The sequence below is a fragment of the Sturnira hondurensis genome, unplaced genomic scaffold (assembly GCF_014824575.4).
Source record: "Sturnira hondurensis isolate 20B ecotype Veracruz unplaced genomic scaffold, ASM1482457v3 Scaffold0021214, whole genome shotgun sequence".
Lineage (NCBI taxonomy): Eukaryota > Metazoa > Chordata > Mammalia > Chiroptera > Phyllostomidae > Sturnira > Sturnira hondurensis.
The window spans coordinates 5447472-5460180 of record NW_028093845.1 but is presented as its reverse complement, the minus strand read 5'-3'; positions in this window follow the sequence as shown (position 1 = coordinate 5460180).

Genomic DNA, 12709 nt, shown 5'->3' with positions numbered 1-12709 from the left:
ATACTTATGCTCTGTCCTGCCCTTGGATGGAAGGACTATAAATGTGATTCGCCTGGAGAACCAGGTGCGAAGGCTCGTTCTAGGCGTACTGGACAAAGTTCTTCCAGTCTCAAGGGCACCCTGTTAACGCACGTTTTTGGAAAGTGTCGGGAAACAGCCATAGCTCTCACGTGGCTTTTCCCACCAATATCAGTTCCTACATAGGAACAAAACTCAGCCAGGCCCGCCGTTAAAAAGCCCTCCCTTTTGGCCCTCGATAGAGAATAAAGTTCTCTCTAAAAGTGGTATTGCTTTTCCCAAATTAACGTACCAATTTTAAGAAAATAAAAATGACTTGTTGGGAGAAGGCGTGTGAAATATGTACATTAAAACACGTAGTTTAAAATAACACAGGTCGCTACACAGGTGTGTGGGGGGGTTCCTGCATTTGGGGGCTGTCTGGAACAGGTTACGTGTTTTCTTGAATTACTCCGTGTTTTGAATTCATTTGAGTTAGCAGTAAAAACAGGCAAACAAACTCGCTCAATTTGTTTTGAATGTTAAATCCCTTCACTTTGAAATAGCTAACAGTCGACAGATGGACTCATTTTATGGAAAGGGTTAGCCTCTTCAGCCATGAAGAGAGCTGAGCAGAGGTCTTTACATTTTAAAGCCATTACTAACCTTCACATAACATCCGTGAAAACTCGAACTTTCTCTCTTTACCGGGTGAAAATTAAAGACAGTTTCATTTGAAGAAAGAGACGTGAGGGGGAAATGCCCACGTGCTGTTTTATTTTTATTTCCCTCCGCCTCTGGTAATTTTTTATTCACGATTTCTGAAATCTTCCTGAGGCAAGAGAATCAAATTTAATGAACGAGTCTTGCAACTGAACTCTGAAGTCATAACGTACCAGCAAATGTTGTCCGGGAGAGACTCTCTCATCTCCATCAAGGATTTCTCCCACCCCTCCTGAGTAATAGGTTAATGTCTTTCCTCCCCTTTCCTTTTCATTTTATATATATTAGGAAACACTCGAAGGGTACGGCCTCGTCTTCACCTGCTGGCCTCGTCTTCATCTGGTGGAGATGTCACGGAAAAGTGGGGAAAGAGTGAGAACATCAGACCCAGGAAGATTCAGAGGCCCTGAGAGACAAGGGAAAAGAGCACCGGGCTGCGCTGGGGAGCCGCGCAGATCTGTGCGTGCAGCCCCCCCGCCCCTCTTCTGGATTCAGATGTCTGCAAACCCGAACTGGGATGTAGGGGCTTCGGGAAGCTCACGTCCCCTCGCCCCCCTTCTGTCTGGAGTCTTGCCCGCCAGGGGCTGGTTAACCCCAGTCCGGCGGTCGCAGACACCGCTCCGAGCTTTTGGGTCCTCGCCTCGCCCAGCGCTGGTGCAGCTGAAGTGAGCAGCTGGTGGGAAATGCAAATGGCTCCTGGAGAAATAGAAGATACAGAATGATTCTCATTCCCTCCTCGAGTGTGTGGAAGGAGCTGGACATACGTTTCACGCTCCTAATCCTTCTTTTACATTTTTAGTCATACTCCTATTAAACAACTAATTAATGCCCAGAACCACCGGGGAATACATTAGGCATGCAGCGGAGAGGCAGGGTGCTGGGGGGCTACAAACCGCCGAGCAGATGTAAGACGTGGATTTCAGGTTTTTCGCCGTCAGAGCAGAAATGGAATAGTGGGCCCTGGCGACGGGCTGCGGCGTTTGTATTTAGATTCCGATTACTCCAAATTGGAAAGGGGTGGAGGGAGAGTCCAGGCAGAGCAAACACTCTCTGCCCTGCAGTTGTAAACAAGATTGCAGCATCAAAGGTATCACCAGCTCCTCGAGGGCCAGGCCGCCTGGATTGGGAGCCGGAGTGGGGAGACCCCGACCTCCCGTATCTGTGGATTTCAAGGATGTTGCAATTCGACATACATAACTCCGGTCGGTTCTCCTGGTAATCCTGGGTGAAACTAAGTGTTCTAGAATATCTCCTAAAAATTTCCTTAGATGTGTACATCTTTTTCACTTTTCCAAAAATTTGAACCGAGTCTAAAGATAACAGCCCTTTCCCCTAGCCCTTCTTGCTGTCTTTTCGGCTATCTGACTTCAGGCGTGCGAGACACAGGGAACTGGACACCGGCCCCCCAAATCAGCCCAGGGAGAGCGGTGCTGGCTGAACGGATCAGAGAATTTTCAGTGAGATTCTGAATTATAGCCTTCCCTCTGGTAGTTTGAAGCAAGTGACAGAACTGTTAGAACAAGAACCAAATTGTGAAGCTCGGGGAGGACATAAAATGTTCTGATCAAAGCGGGGCAAGGCCGAGGACAAGTGCGGGGTGACCTTGGCCAGCCCTCTCTCACCCCAGCGTCAGGGTTTGGGAAAAAGGTACAGTGTTGTTTTACAGCCCGCGCGACGGGCTGCGTGCTACCATTTACTTTCTTCACTCTGGATTATGATCTCAGCCCTGGCAGGCAATTTCCCCAGCTCCTTATCTGACAACAAGCGAGTATGTAAATACCAATGGCTGGAGATGTTTAACTGCCTCAAACATTATTGATTTGTTGGCTGTTCTAAATTTTCTTGCCAGTCTGGGTCTTGTTTCCGAATTGTCTCTTCAGGCAGTTTGATCCGAATTTCCGATGCTACAATACAATAATTGTTTTTTTAAAGGCATTTAAGATGAACCAATTGATTTGCATATAAATTAAAATTATTATGCGCTGCCTATTCCGGTATCTTATAATCATTTTGAAATTAATACTTACCCACACGAGCTAAAAGAATATATAAATGTCTGTATTGACTTACTAATGAATTACCTAATTAAAAAGTCCTGGGTATGTTGGGCTCTGGAAAGATTGTTCAATCAAGACACTTCAGGGAGGGATGAGTATTGGAAGGGTAACAGACCAATGTCTGGAACTGCGAACGGAGTTTTGGTGATTCTCAGCTTCCAATTTGGAGCACTTGGCCCTTCTCTGTCAAGGATTTTGTGTTTGTTTGTAAATAAACCAAGTGGAAGGAGCGCTCCGTTGGCCGCGGTCGCTCAGGCCCTTTGCTCTGGCAGAGACCTTCCAGCTCCAACCCAGAAGCGCTAAATCCTGGAGCAGCTGGGCCAGCCCGGAGGTGTGCGGCCGTGGCGGTCTGGCCAGCCTTCCCCTCTCCCGCTGCCTCGCGGGGTGGCTGGGGGAGCGGCGGCCGCGCGCTCTGCGCGCAAACGGAGAGCTGGAACTGGAGCCGACATTTAATAGATATGCTAACTGAGCACTTACCTTCGTCCTGAGAATAGGAATAAAAGGTAGCTCTTCTTAAGAGAGGCGGTGCAAAGGCACGCTAGGAGTTCAGAAAAGGCCGGCGGCGGGAAATCTGTAGCCTGGGGGCTCGCCAACATCCCCTTTCATTTCAAGCACTTATTGATTTGCTGTTGTCATCTTTGGCGACGCAGAAGGACACTTGAAAGAATTTCTGATGGGGCTCTGATCTCAGAAAGGAGGTGACCTGCCTAGGCTCTCACCAAATTCTTAATTACCACATCAACTGCTTTTTAATTTCCCACCCCACCTCCTCCCCCCCCCCCCCGTGGTAACTGAGTTTGCTTATTCTTAACTTTTTAATTATTCAGAAACGTCCTTACCTCCATCGGCTCCCCCTTTGCAATGGGTTTCTATCAGAACCTTTACCCCACTTTCCTATGGCAGGGTCTGTATGTCAGTCCCTCTGACCTTTGGCACACCTGGGCTCTTCAAAATACCTCAATGTTTTTTTAGATTCGAGGATGGAAGGCCCACCATGAGCAGGCACTCAGAGACGTGAAGACCTACACAGACTGCTCTCAAACCCAGGGGATCTTACAGATACTTTTTTCAGTTGTCTCTTGAAATCTGAAATGCTTGCCTGATTTTACTTTGATAATACTCTCCCTTGCCCATGCCTTTTTCAAAGCACTTGGAACATGTGTGCAAGTGTGCCTGCAACATCTTCACCTACCTTCTTTACCAAACTGTAAATAAATAGCAACTACTGCAGCAGATTGGCATATAGATTGCTTCATGAATCCGAATCCCCAAATCAAGGATTCCTCGGTCAACTCAGGCTATCATCTACAATGAGTCATTCCAAGGGGGAGGCCCTCAGGAACCTGCGCTGTGGGACAACAGGTAAAACCGTAGAAAAAGCAGAATAATTTCAAGATTATTTCATTGCAGTGAAAATTACATTTCAGGGTTTTGTTTGTAACCACTTTGTTTTAGTACACGTGGAATTAGAGAGGGAAAAATGTGTCAACATGGTCGTTGGGATTAGAGAGGGAAAATACCTTGGGCTCCTCAATGAAAAAAAAGACCCCAAAAGTCTCTGCAGTTCTGTGGTTTAACTTCATTTACAATAGTGGGAATAAATAGGACGCAAGCTGCTTTACTTTTTTTATGTATTTTGACCAATTTGGGCTTTCATTAAAAGTAGCTATACAGAATTTTTTTTTTACCTTTGATAGGAATTTCAGAAAGTGAAACCAGTGAGAGACCCTAAACTGAGTCAAACACTTCAAGTTCAGGGATATAATATTGTTTTTGTATTTTTTGACAATCTGTGAGCGTTTGAAAATCTTTACCAGACCTGCCATCATTATAGGTAGTAACTTCAATTACTGTTTTGATTTTAAAATGAACTTTTTATTTGCCAGCATAATCTTGGTTTTCAATGAACAAAAAATTTAGTTTAACAGAGATGTGCCAGTTCCCACTTTCTACAGAACTTACATTTTAGTTGTTGTAAGGAATAATAATTTGTATTACTGTGTGTATTCCTTTTACTTTTTTGGGGGGGCGTGAGTTGGGTCCCACCATCACCAACAGCACCACTACAAACAAACCTAAAAGCTAAGCTCATTTTTGCATGATAACTGATACTTGGAATGCTTCTGACATACTTTACATCATCATAAGAATGTACCTGGTAAACTGTCTTGGAATTTCTAGCAAGAGTTTGTAGCAACTGGAACAACTTCTCTCCAGGAAGATAATCTCTTGGGCGAGTTCTCATTGTCTGGAAGAATGAACTTTGGAGCAATGGAGGAGGGAGGGGACACTGGGGGTTGCCAGCCACTTCTGCTGAAGCAAGCTGGAGGTCAGTGAAGTGACACCTGAGCACCGCCTCAACCGAAGCACTGATGTCCCCACCCTGGGATTCTGAAGCCCTTGGTGTGTATGTTGACCCCTCCTCACGGTCTTCGTCATGTTGTTTCATAGAAGATCTCTGGCTCAGTGATGGTCTGTGGCTGTAACTCTCATACTTATCATAATAACCTTAATGTTTAGGTTTTGATGTGCTCAGGTGACAGCTACTCTGTTAGCAAGCTGTAGCATAGAGAAAAGGTGGGACAAGTGAAGACTCACCTTAACTCAGATTCAGACATGTTCAGATGGCTTTGACTGCGTAAAACGTCTCGCAGTGCTTCCAGCTCCTCGAGATTTCTACTCCAAACTTTTGTGGACCATGAGAGATGGCCTCTGGCTAATAAGGACTAATGAAGTCTAGGTTTAAGAAATCATAGCATTTGCACTGAAAACAAAGTGAAGTTGGAAAGCTTGGTATATACAAAATGAGTTTCATAATTTGAATTAGTAATGATGGTAACCACTAATATTTATAGAGTACTTAGTTTATTTAGCCATTGTGCTAAACACTTTCATATTTTTAAAAAATTTATTTATTTACCTTTAGAGGGGAAGGGGAGAGGGAGAGAAACATCAATGTATGGTTGCCTTTTGTGTATCCCCTGCGGGGAGTTGGCCTGCAGGGAACCGGCCTGCAACCCAGGCATGTTCCCTGACTGGGAATCGAACCGCAATCCCTCTGGTTCGCAGGCCTGTGCTCAATCCACTGAGCTACACCAGCCAGGGCTAAACACTTTCATACTGATCATCGTATTTATTCCTTGTATCAGCTATAAGGTAGGTACTATCCTCAACTGAGGACAGTGAGACTTGCATTTTTACGTCACTGGCCCAAGGTCATCCAACTGGTGTCATAGCACAGGGGTCTAACCACTGGAGTGCAGAGTGAGTGGGAAATGACTTCAGATTACATAGGCAGTAAGTCTTACAGTGGGGATTTGAATTTAGGTTTGTTCCTAACTTGAATTACGTAAAGTTCCAAATGTTAACTAGTACACTGAACTGGTAGTGAATGTAACTGAAGGGTCAGAATCTTCTGGGGGAGAGAAACATAGAACCTCCATGTGGAACATTTCAAAAAGAAAAAGAAAATTCAGAGACAAGAAAAGCAAATACACAAAGTGGGGTTCGGAGAAATTCAGAAATGTTTTAAGTGCTAGAGAAGGAAAGGAGAAATGATAAAATTAAGGAAGCAGAAGAACAAATCTCTCTAGTGTTTGTCCTGGGTGGGTCATTCCAAGAAAGAGAAAGATAAATTCAGGGATATTTTTGAGTGGTAGGAAAGTTAATGTATAGATTGTTGTGTTGGCTTGCCCCTAATGTAAGATCATAGGAATCTAGTTTGTAAAGATCCTCTCCCAAAGTTTCCAGGGGGGAATAAAATGTCCAAATTGTGGTGTGAGTAGTTTTATCCCAGGACCAAAAAGAAATATAAGTATAAGAACAGCCATACTACAAGAACATGCAAGTTGAATGGAGAATAAAATCTAGAAAAACCTGTTAGGAATCTGGTTATGGTGCCAAACCATGCCAAGCTCAGAGGAGAAGTGAGATTTTTGCCTATTATTACTTACCTGTCTAGTTTACACTCTAATATCTATCTATAGTAACTATAGTAAAGTCATTTGAAATTATAAGTAGGATGACCTCTGTGTGAAGAAGAAATATTGGGTGGAGGGGTGTGAGGAAACAAATGAAGGGGAAAGATAAAGACCCCAAGGGCACAGTGTGTGTGGGGCAGCTCTGAATCATACGCTAGCTGTTAGTAGAAGAATGATAGCCAAGAGAGAACGCCAGCAAGCCTTCTAAGAAGTCCATTTCATGAGAGCAGGCAGGTGACCGATCCCAAAGGTTATCTGAATTCAAGTTTGTCTCCCTTGTAGAAAACGACCCAAAATTGGTTTCTTCTTGCCCCCCAGAAAGGCTAGATAAATATGTGCATGTATGGCTTCCCAGTTTATGAAGCACAGAAGAAGAAGAAATGAAGGAATCAATTCAGTTCCCTGCTTTCTGGCAAAAACCCCAAATCTGTTATTTTTTGTGCTGTGTGTAGAATAAGGTAACATGAGGAGGGGGTTCATACAATGCAAAAACAGTCGGTGGGTTCATTTCAAGGGAGATCTTAACCTGTGCTGTCACAGGGACCCAGGCTATCTCCTCCAAATGCTATGGGATTTCTGAGGGCAGAAGTTTGAGAGCAGTCTTGTTTTTCATCTCCATCGCATGGGTCTCAGTCAGGATTCTTCTCAATGGGAAAGGGAAATTAGGATCCATAGGAAATAAAACCCAGAAATGATCTAGAGGATGGGCCCTCCCTCAGCCTACATTTAAGTTGTTCCCAGAAAGATAGCCCTGTTACCCTTTCCAGCAAAGAGCGCCCCCCCCCCCCAAGCAGGGTCCCTTGGTAATGCACTGAGATGCTTCACAACTTCACAGATACATTGTATGACTATGTACTACTCTAAAAAATTATAAGAAGATACCATAGGGTTCATTTAACAGATGGGAACTATGTCATAGAGACTTTAGAGAGTTATACCTAAATATAAATAGCATGACACTAGAAGAATTAAATTAAAAGCAAGGTCAGAAAACTCTGTGTTGAAGGCTTTTCTAGCAGACATGTTACTTCTTGGGGCTGGTTATTAACTTTCTGCCTGAGTAAAGTACGTTTGATTGTAATGCTATCTGCTCATCTGTTTGTCTGCCTACGGATAGTTTATCTTTTAATCCATCAATTTATCTCCTTGCTGGTTTTCTAATACACAACAAGTTAACCAATGTTGATAAAACTGCACCTTTACCGTGAGTGCTACTTGAGCAGATTGTGATGGCTGTCATATTTTTCAGATATCACATCTAACTAACAGTGCAGCTCCTGTTTGAGTACAATTTCCACGATTTTGTTCTTATCTGGAAATTGTATACACACCACCCCTTGTCTCCTGGAGGGAAGCCTCCACTTTTTTGTACTTTTGATGTTTGTGGAGTCTGTTGGGAAGACNATTGTAATGCTATCTGCTCATCTGTTTGTCTGCCTACGGATAGTTTATCTTTTAATCCATCAATTTATCTCCTTGCTGGTTTTCTAATACACAACAAGTTAACCAATGTTGATAAAACTGCACCTTTACCGTGAGTGCTACTTGAGCAGATTGTGATGGCTGTCATATTTTTCAGATATCACATCTAACTAACTAACAGTGCCGCTCCTGTTTGAGTACAATTTCCATGATTTTGTTCTTATCTGGAAATTGTATACACACCACCCCTTGTCTCCTGGAGGGAGCCTCCACTTTTTTGTACTTTTGATGTTTGTGGAGTCTGTTGGGAAGACGTCAGTCGTCTTGCTCACATCACTCTAGAGGTTGTAACAACTGCTTTTCCTCTACATGTGTGTCTCCTTCCAGTAGTTTCAGTTTGTTTCCCAAGTCTGACTTCAAGAAACTGAAGTCACAAATCCACTGTAATGTGTTTAAATTTTTGAAAACAAAATGTGGGAGTAATCCTGGAGAAATACACATTGCTCTTATCTGAGTACAAATGCTTTTTCTTCTTTCAAATTCACATACTCCGAACATTTTTCGAGAAGATCTTTCCACTGAATGTAATTTATGAGTCAAAAGCAGCGTGGTTGCTACTGTTTCCTTGGTTGGTATTTACTCTCCTGTTCTCCCCCGAAGTACCCCTTCTTTCTCCTCTGAGGTGCATTCGCTGAGAGCGTTCTGTGTTGCTCTCACAGGAACAGCGGCAAACTGGACAGGCTACAGCTGCATCCCCTTAGCTCTTAGATCTTTCTGCCACAGTCGACGGCTCATCCTTTTCCCTCCAAAGCATGGACATTCTATTAGTTTCTCATTTACAAAAGTTAAGTAGGATCTACAGAAGTCCACAAAAATAAAATTATATTTTTTATCTTGAAATATTTATTTAATATTTTTTGTATTTTAGAAAGGATACATAAATCATATACCCTCTCCAAATCCACAAGGATATATTAAAAATAGAAAAAATCCAGAAAGGATACTTGAAGAAGAGTTAAAGAAAAAAAAAGAAAAAAAAAGGAAAGGAAAGGTAGTGACCAAATTAAAATGGAAAGAGAAAAAGCAGAAGGACGGTCTAGAATAGTGGTTTAGTAAGATGATTCAGTTAATTTGGTAGCTTCCTCTGGGTGATGGGTATGATATATCTAGATCTTTACAGGGCATATGCTGAGTTAAAAAAGGAAGACTAGCTGGATCTTTTAATTACATAAAATCATCACAGAAAAAGGAAAGAAAAGAAAGCTGATTAAACTGCTGTGGTAGGTTGCAGGGCTGGGGGAAGATGAGAGAATAACAGAGTAGAATGGTTTGCAGATTGACTTGAGGAGAATGTTTTTGAGCCTTTGGTTCCCCATATTGAATGTGAAAGTACCACATTTCTAAGTTGAAAATTTTCATTACAGGTTAAACTAACTTTTTACTCCCTCCCGACTCTCTTGTTACAATCATTTAAAACATGGGAAACTGCTGGGATTAATTTAAGTGTTGTTATCTTAGTGTTTTCCTTTAAACGTGTTTTTTAAGGTTTGAAAACAGTGAAGAAGTACGTTATTTCTTGGCTCTTTTAAGGATTATTTCACCGAAAAGCTATAACCCAAACAGTGAGCTGGTTCCAAACTCACAAGACTCCCAGGGTTTGAAGGAAGGCAAAGATGAGGCTTTGGACCGGATTCAGGGCTGCTCTCACTTTTCTTCACTGCCAAACTAGCAAACCTGAATCTCCTACAGATAAGGATATTTATGAGAATTCCTCAAAAGAAGATCTGCCCCAGAAGTTCCAGGTTTGGTGGTCATACACACAGCCCATGTGAAATGAGAAGTCTGCTAGGACAGAGAGTCAGAAGCTGGGGTAGAAGCCTTCAGGGTTTCTCTCTATGACCATGGGTAAGAGTTCTTGCAGCCTTTCAGGAACCTACTTCTGTATTGTATTTATTAATGATTATTGGCCTAAGCTGGTCTGACCATGGCCTATCGGTAGTGAAAGACAAAGATGTGACAGGTGGATTTGAAGAGTAGGGAGAAAACAATAAAAATCAACATTTCTTTGTGAAATGAAACAAAATTATTTCTAAAATAGGATAAATACCATGTGATCTCCTTCTTATATGTAGAACCTAAACCTAAATTCTTTCCACCTCCCAACTCTCCCTGCTACCCCGGCTGACAAGCTCATAGGTATGAAGAACAAATTGGTGGTTGCAGAGGTGGGGTGGAGGTTGGAGGGCAGAAGAAATGAGTGAACTATTGCTGTTTTTTTAGTTTAAATAAATATCCTGAAGGCACATGTTCACATATCAATCTTTTTAGATATGATCACGGGTTTAGACATAATATGGGTAAGTCCATAAAAAGATCTGCTGCAGAAGGAGCTTCTGTGAGAGTTAAAAAAGAGAGTGAAATAGAATGGCAGTGCCCAGGTAGCTTGGAATGTCCTGGATGGCTTCAAAGACATTAACATGCACCGAGGCCTTACCGCGCTGTGATCCACAGTTGCACCGGAGTCGGCGCGAAGCACATAGACACTAGGCTGACCTCATCATCTGAGAATTCAAAGTCCCCAACATGACTTGCACCTACCTTTTCAGCCGTATTTTCCAACTTTTGATTTTTGGATCGAAAAAGTTTGATTCCAAACTCTGCTCAAACATATTTTCCACAAATTAACATAAGAAACAACTGTATAATTAGGAGTTCTACCACATTTAGAAAATGTGTTTGATTACTAAATTTTAAATTAAACTTTGCAAGTTAAACATAATATAGGATTAAAAGGCAAAGAAACTCTAGAAAAATATTTGCTACTATAATGGTACTAAAGAACTAGTAATATTGAAATAGGCAAGCTTATATTAATTAACAAAGCACACAAATACTCTAATAAAATAATGGCCAAAGACATAGGCAATCCACAAAAGAAGAAATTAAGTGTTTACCAAGTATGAAAAAAAAAAGTTCTGCCCTGGCTGGTGTGGCTCCATGGATTGAGCACTGGCCTGCAGACAGAAAGGTCGCCCTTTGGATTCCCAGTCAGGGCACATGCCTGGGTTGAAGGCCAGGTCCCCAGTAGGGGGCGTGTGAGAGGCAACCACACATTGATGTTTCTCTCCCTCTCATTTTCCCTCCTTTCCCCTCTCTCTAAAAATAAATAAATAAGTAAAATCTAAAAAAAATTTTAAAAGTTCTATCTCATTAGATTAAAGAAAGGCAAGAATGAAGACCATTTGTAGAAAAGTTCTTTTGATGAATACAATTTTCATGATTGGTCTCTAAATATTGTATTTTTAGAAAGAAACTTTACAATTACCAAACTCTGTAGTAATCAATCCAAGGTAGTAGCGTCACCATCACATGTTTAAATCACTTTTGCAGGGCAAATGTAATTTCCTCACTACTAACTTGAAGAAAATATAATAAACTTGCACAAAAAATAAAGAAAAATATTCCTCTACCCTCAGGGAGACAGGAAACAGACAGCATCAAATGTCTGGGGGAAAACACTGTGATATCAGACTTTATTTCTGAAATCCTTAACAACTTTGAAGTGGTTCTGGAAAATAAAGGGGCAATTAAAAATTTGATTTTCTCATGGGAAGAAAGGTAGTATCATTTTGTGAGAACAAAAAAATAAAGATGAATTACTAATCTGGACAAAATTCTGTGAAATTGATGTAAATCTAAACCCTCAAAACAACTGATAACCAAGAGGACTATGATATAAGAGCCACATATTCCTTACTGCTGTTAGGGTTTAGTTGATAATTATTACTGCTGAGCTGAAAAATATCTGTTTTGGAAGTCATTGAGTGTAGTTTTCATTATTTTGAGCAATGGATTTTGGGGAGATTTTTATTCTTACCCAATTTTTTTCTTTATATTTGACATCATACCTATAAAAGCAAATAATCTGTCATAAAACATGTAAGAGAGTAAAATAAGATCTCTATACTACTTAGAAGTAAAATATTAAATATTATGATGGTTTTTGTTTCAGTGAATTTTTAGCCCTTTTTAGTTAAAAACATTTAAAAGACTCACATAATTATGTATATGTTCTCTGTGTATCCTTTTTTTATGTATAGAGAAATGAATATATGTTTAAGTATTCCCAATAGGAGGTCCACATAAAGCACTATGATTTTAAATAGGCCACCCTGTATAAATGTGTATATAAATATTTATGCACATATATACATACATTACATATCAACATTTCCTGTAAATCCTATCTGCTTATAATTTTGACAACAAAACAAATAAAAAATAGAATAAATAATAATCAAAATAGGAAAACACTTTGACTCATTTAGAGAACTTAAATATAAATTCTTTAAACACTTCTGTAATTAAACTGCTGTAATTAAAAAAACACACTTCAATTTATTTATCAAGGATTTCATCTCATTCTCTAGTGAGCTCATGTAGTCCTTGTGTAAGACCTAGCACAAAATTTAACTGCACGCTCCAGTGTAGGATAATGTTTAAAATGTAAAATAGTGTTTTATGTTTTAC